The following is a 7,327-nucleotide window of genomic DNA, read 5'->3' as shown; positions in this document are numbered from 1 at the left end:
AACACTTGTATGTCTTTTTTAAGTACGTGAAACTTAACGAGTACAAGTATGAAACACTTGTATGGTTTTTAAAGTACGTGAAACTTAAACAAGTATGAATACACGTGTATGTCTTTTTTAAGTACGTGAAACTTAAAAGTTAACAAACACAAGTATGAAACACTTGTATGGTTGGTAAGTACGAGAAACTTAGAATCAGTTCATAAAGTACGAGAAACTTAGACGTTTTTAAATACGTGAAACTAAAATTCAGTTCAAACAAGTACAAGAAACTTAGACGTTTTTAAATACGTGAAACTTAAATTCAGTTCAAACAAGTACGAGAAACTTAGAACGTTTTTTAAGTACGTGAAACTTAAATTCAGTTCAAAAGTACGAGAAACTTAGAAACATAGAAAGAAATGATGTTCACAAGATTTGCTAAGTACTGAACACTTAAACACAAGCAAAGCATATGATCAAAGTACGAAATGCTTAGATTAATCTATTTGCGTCCGAACAGATGCAAAAACGAGGGGAGCCGAGCGAATTATATAGTTATGCCACAAAGGGCCGAATACCGGTATTATCAAAGTATTACCATACTAGAGAAAGTACTGGTGCCACGCAGGGCTCAAATATCATGGTCACGTAGGACTAGCCAAATTGTTTTAAAAGCATTTTTAAGCAACCTTACCAAAGTTAATCCAGGTTCTGGACATCTGAAGGTGTTCTGTCTGGAACTTCTACACTGACTTCCACAGTGGTATCACCTTCGGTTGCATTCTCCTCCAAGTTAATAGGCTCAAGTGTTTAAACCCGAACAGGTGATTGAAGAGGCTGTACCTCGGTAAGCATATCTTCCTCAGCATTAGCAAATTCTTCGATCTGCTATTCGATGTCATCCTCTGGATGCTCCGCTGGTTCCTGAATGACCTGGGCACAAGTGCTCAGCAAATCATTATCTTCCCAGAGGGGAGAATCTTCTGCAACCCCCACTTTTGTCAGGCACGCCTCCCAGCAAGCAGCCTAGATCTGATCTTGGATGGCTGGCATCTGCTCCACATAACTGGAAGTGGCAGCATCAAAGCCCTTCTGGTATCCATCTTCATAGGCCGCCTTTTTTGTACTGTCAATTTCGGACAGTGCTTGGCTGAGACCCTCCTCGGCAATTTCAAGCTTTTCCTTAGTTCCTGTTGCTTCCAGTTTTGCCTTGTCTCTCTCTCTCTCTCCAGCCTTGTCATTGTTTGAAGTTGCCTTGTGTTATCTCTCAAAAGCCTGTTGCGCTCTTATTCGATCTCTTGGAGTTTTTGGCCCAGTACGACCATTTTTTGAATAAACTAAGGAATACCAAAAGAGTTAATGATCAAATATAATACAAGGATCAAAACTTGATTGAAGGAAAGTTTTTGTTGTTACCTTAATACCACTGACGAGACCAGTGGCTACAAGACGATCAGGTGGGGATCCAGATTCTTTCTGCATGCAACTGGGAGCAGCAACCCTTGTGTCAGGGCAAGTGTTGTTTCTGATGAACTAGCACTATCCCCAACGTGAACGGGACGGTCTCCCCTAGTGAATGGAGGAGTCCATGTTTGGGGAAGTACTTGAGTAGTTGGTGACGTGGGGTGATGGGTTTCTGTATCAGCCTGAGAAGCATTGCCAGATTGGTCTTAAGATTTAGGCCGTTTATCTCGATGAACGTCACCGACATTGGGAGCGGCGTCCGCTCCTCGAATAGATGAAGGGGAGCGGTTAGAACCTCCTCTGTTGTGACGGGGTGCTGGAGGAGCGTTCCCTGTAGAGGCCACCCGACCAGTTCCACGTCCCCGAGAAGAGACGGTGAGAAGGGAGCTGAGGTTTAGTGGTTAACGAGTCATAGTACTAGAGTTTGGAGGAGATAGAGAATAACCTGAAGAGGAGGATTGGCTGGTTACACGGCTAGGAGCTGGCTGTTCGGACTGTGGTTGAGAGGCAGCCTGTCTCAATAAAGGTCTTCGAACTCTCACCCGAGGCAATGGAACGCCTTCTGAAATAGGAACTTCACCCAATTGCCCGGCTACTGTCACTCCAGCGTTAGCTCTTGTGCTCCTCGGTTGGGGAGCAGTTGATGTGGAGGCAGCACTAGTGCTGGGGTTGGCAAGTCTTCTGTCTATAACACCTCAGTAAGAGGGATCGTATCCCAAAAGCACGTCAGCGTTCCGGCGCCGACCAGCTGTTGAGGTGCCGGGTTCACCTGAATACTTCAGAACCTGATTGATCTCCGTTGTTTGGACGTAGCTTGGTTCTCGTCTAGGATGCCTGTTAGCGTTTTCAGCTGCAAAGATCGAAATTCAAAGTTACAATTAGACACATAGAAAAGCTACGAGAAGGCAGTAAACAAAGTATTGCAAAGTCAAAAGCGAGAGCATACGTGGATAGCCCCATATGTGGGGGCAATGGAGCCCCACCACTTGGCCATCTTCCCCTATTGGCTTGAATGCTCCCGTTACATAGAGGAAATCGATCTTGTGGTCGCGAGCGGAATCTAGTAGATTTAGCACAAGACGTTTGTCTGCCTTCCTAACCTTAAAGTAGTAAGTATTATACTCAGGGTTTAGTACTATACTATACCACCATTGGATATCCCAGATTCCTAATTGGGTCCCTAGAATCCCATTTAGGGCTATAATCCCCATTATCAGCCTGAACACATTTGTCAAAACTTGCATGGGTGTAAGACGATACCAATTCAGAATCTGGCGGAGTAATGGGTGTAGGGGGAAACGGACTCCACCCTCGACAATGGCCACGATTGGGATACACATTCTATCCCATGAGCCACTATCCCTATCTGCTCGCAAAGGGGCGAGTTCGAGCCCTACGTTATCAGGGATACTATACTCAGTCCTAAATGTCGCCATGGCGGCAGAGGTGTCATAGAGTTTCCTAAATTTACTAGGCTTTGGATTATGTTCATCCGCCATGAATATACTCAAAGAAAAAGTAAAATTGGAAATGGGCGCGATTTAAACCCTTAACCTAAAATCTGAGAATGAGATCTCAGAGGGAAACTAATGGGAATGAGAGAAATCTTAGTGGGTAACCTAAACAGAAGAAGTAAAAATCTTACGAGTTTAGTGACAAGGACCCTGTGACACGAGCGAGTTGCAGGCGGCGGCTATGGCGGAAGAAAGGGAGTTTTTATGAATGACTGTTGAAGAAGACAAAACGAAGCTTTCCGATTGTTCTCTCGTGTAGTTTTCTCTAAGTATTGATTAAATAAAGAGAGACAAATTTGAAAAGGCATTTTGCGATTTTGCGATTCTTCTTCTTTTAAATCAAAATCTAGCACTCTCATTTGCATCGATGTGGGATAAGCCTCGTTGGATCGTTTTGGCAATTCGCCATGGTTTACTGGAGCCCGGGGACCCCGAATGACTAACAACCTCCGACGATGATGGGTCATTTTACCGTTCGACTGTTGCTCTGCAGTTACGCGGGCAATGGGAGGTATATCTTTGGCCCTAGTCCGAGGAACCCGTTACAAGCCAAAACCGGCCTTTGCATATACAAAGCATTAGAACTTTTCAAACTAGGACAGGTACCTACAGGGTAGGATTACTTGCATCTAACCCTCATATACTGTCTATGTGTTACTGCTTTTCCTATCGCATGTACTGTACATCCATAGGAGCATGCTTAAGGTCATTTTGTCTTTCGAGTTTGTCTTACACTATCTAAGACGCTGCTAGACCCGATGAGGAGTCATTCATTCTGTCGAATGTTCGTTATCAAGCACAAAGTCCTTAGTTCAATGAGACTTTGAGAAATCAAAATTTACTACATCCTTGGCTCATGCCTGATTGAGGATTCAACCGAAAATATGGAACAACAAAAATAGTGATGCCATGTCACTAAGGTTGAAGTGCGAAGTCACTATACACCGCAGTGTTCAAGGTTAAGGTGCCATGTTATCACCACCAAGTCGTTCCAAATTCAAAGTTGAACCTTCAAATGGGACTAGTCAAAGATTTAGTCTATTTCGACATCTTTTAGGATCTATCGATCTACTCAGGGACACATCGCCAAAAAGAATTCTGATGATTCTGGCAACGTCTGAAATTCGTAAGGCAAACTTGTCTCTAGTTTTGTACATACATACCGTTGTGCGTAGGAGCATGTTTAGGGTGGCTTCTAGGTTGTCTCTCTTTCGAGTCTCTCTCATGCTTATTAGGACACTGCTAGACCCGATGAAGAGTCGTGCATCTCAATGATGCATGTTATTAATTTTCAAAGTCCTTAGATCAACGAGACTTTAGGAAATCAAACCTTTTTAAGTCCTTGACTTATGCCCAATTGAAGTTTCAACAGAAAATAAGGAACCATAAAGTATGGATGCTGTGTCACCAGCGCTACCCCGGTTGAAGTACGAAGTCACTATACACCGCGGTGTTCAAACTTAAGGTGTCATGCCATCAATACTGAGTTGTTCCGAATTCCAAGTCGAAACTTCTAGAATGGAATAGACAAAGGCTTAGTCTGTTTTGACATCTCTTAGTGTTAGTCGATTCAAACAAGGATACACCCTCAAAAAGAAATCCGAGGATTCTAGCAGCGTTCGAACATCATGAGACAGACTCGTCTATAGTCGTAGAGTCTAGGATGACACTGACGACGTTGACTGCACTTTCGCTTTAGTCTTTTATTTAGATTAAAGTTATTGCGAGACCCCTATTGAGCCTCTCCTCACTTTACTGCAAGCAAAGTTCTGAATCATTGCACCACCACGGAGAGTATCGAAGCAGAAAGGCAAACCCACTTGGGAACATCTGCGTCAGAATCCGGTTCAAAGGCTAGTCAAGTTACAATCCCAGTCAATCACAATGGAAGACTCTCCGCGTTCTCTGTTGGCTACTCTTCAGTCAGGCTCGTCTTCAGTTTTTCAAGAAGTTAAACCCCCGACTTCGCCGACTACCTCATCTTCGTCAAGCTCCTCTGAAATACCAATCATGGTAGATCAACCCCAACCTCTTACTATGGAAGCAATGTTCATGAGCCTTCAGAATAGCATCGCCACCATGCAACAAAGAGCTGCTCAAACAGATGCCAATGTTACTCGTCTAAATGACCTCTTCAACACTCGCCTTCCGCCAGTAGCAGAAATAGGAGGCGAGGTCGATGAGGATGTTCATGCGGAACCCATCTTTGTCGAGGACCCGAATCATGCAGGCGACTCATAGTTTAGCCCAATCCAAGAGAAGCTCGCCCAATAGCCGCAAACTTGAATCCTGCAATCGTTAGGCCTGCTCAAAATCCTGATTTGGCTACTTTTATGACCAAGATCACCAAGCTGGAGGAGGCTATCTCTAAATCTGAAAGGATCAGTGCTGGAGGAATCGACTTAGACCGTCTCTGTTTATATCCCAACGCCAAGCTTCCCAATAAGTTTAAAATGTCAAACCTAGCCAAGTTTGATGGCAGTGGTGACCCTAAGACTAATCTCTATAGTTATCATGCTACTATGAAGCTCTTGTCAGTCGAGCCCGAAGCCATGTCACAATTGTTCCCTCAGACTTTCTCCGGTCCGGCTTTCCATTGGTTCTTATCACTTGACATCGCTAAGAGAAGGACTTGGGAAGATATTGCTGCTGCGTTTATTTCGCAGTACAGTTATAACTCTCTACCGAAAATGACTACATGGGAACTTGAATCCACCAAAATGGAAGCCAAGGAGTCCTTCGTAGACTTCGTCAAGAGATAAAGGGCGAAAGCCGCTCTAATGACTGAGCGTCCAAGTGAGAGGGATCAACTCCGCATCATTTCCCGCAGTCTTCAGCCAGACTACACCAAGCATTTGGTTCTTGTTCAAGCATCGACAAACTTTGAAACCTTCTTCGACTCTGGCCTGGCCATCGAGGATGCGCTGCAAAGTGGTATTCTATCAAAAGGAGAATCCTCTAACCCTCCAAAGTCAAAACCTCGGGCATACTCCGGCATCGCCAATGCACTGTTTAGAGGTGGGACTTTCTCCAACGCAACAACCAGTGGTACTAACGCTTCCTCTAATACTACCAACCACATTGCCGACGTCAATCAAGTGCAGACTCCATAGAACAACCGGCCTCGTAACCAAACCCGCAGTTTCTCCGCATTCGAGGCTCCATTATCCTCTGTTATGGAAAAGTTGATCAAGTCAGGTCATCTGAAGCCCCTTGATCCAATTCCTTTATCCAAAAACCCTTCACCCAATTTCAAGGCCAATCTCTACTGTGCCTATCACCAAGGGGCTGGTCATCTTACGGACTCCTACTTTCGCCTCCGACATGCGATTCAGGATCTCATAGATGCGGGCACTCTTCAAGCCCCGCCTCCATTGCCTCAAAAGCCAAACATCCTTTCTAACTCCATGCCCAACCATAAAGTTGTCCCGCATGTTGGCCAAATATCCCTTAGCTCCACTCATATCAACCTCCGCTCCACCACATTCAACCCAACTGACCACATAATCTCCGCCAATCAACCCAAACCAATTATGTCCATACCATTGGAAACCGAGACTGAACTCATGTACATTGGAGAACCATACACCTCCAACCCGCCCCCTCAGCTGTTGCAAGCAGGATTGGACCTTCTCAATGAGGTTATCAGCGATCTCCATAATGGCCCAATCTAACCCGTACAATTCGGTCCTACTTCAACTCGACGTGATCCTACGTTCATTGTGGCTAATCTCAACCCATCCCAGAGTTTCGCATCCAGGTTCAGGGCTTCAATGTCTGTATTCTCTGAACTGGAGCTTGACATGGAGGTTGTAGGTTGGTCCATAGCCGACGGCCACGATCATGACGCTTCTCTAATCCAAGAATGGCATCAACTTGAGTTGGAAGGGTTCCCTATGCATCCCGAACAAGTCCCATTGCCTGAACAAGCCCTTTTGGACCCTGCTTGGAACGCAGAGTGGCTGGGCGGGCACAATCAGGCATTGCTCGACCCCTTGGATGGCATCTCTTTGTTCATGCTCTTTTAGTAGCCCGAACCTATTGTTCCTAAGGAAGAATATTATTGGGATCCTGAGCCCGCTTGGCAATTCCCTTTGGATTTTGACACTAATCCCCTTCAAGGCTACGCTTTACCAGATTACATGACTCACTTTGTTGAGGACGATTTCATTCAAGAAGAACTTTGTGTCTTAGGGGAATGCTTTCTCCCATCTACCATCGACAGCCTCGTCAACTCGGTATCTAACATCGAGCAAGATCCCACATTTTACATCATTGATGAGGGACTCCCGCGCCCCATGGTTCCTTTTTCGGCTGGAGAAGACTGCAGTATCATGGTCACGGATCTCATCCCGCCACCCGACCTT

Source organism: Rhododendron vialii, chromosome 5a (assembly GCF_030253575.1).
Source record: "Rhododendron vialii isolate Sample 1 chromosome 5a, ASM3025357v1".
NCBI classification, from domain to species: domain Eukaryota; kingdom Viridiplantae; phylum Streptophyta; class Magnoliopsida; order Ericales; family Ericaceae; genus Rhododendron; species Rhododendron vialii.
This window is presented reverse-complemented; position numbering follows the sequence as displayed.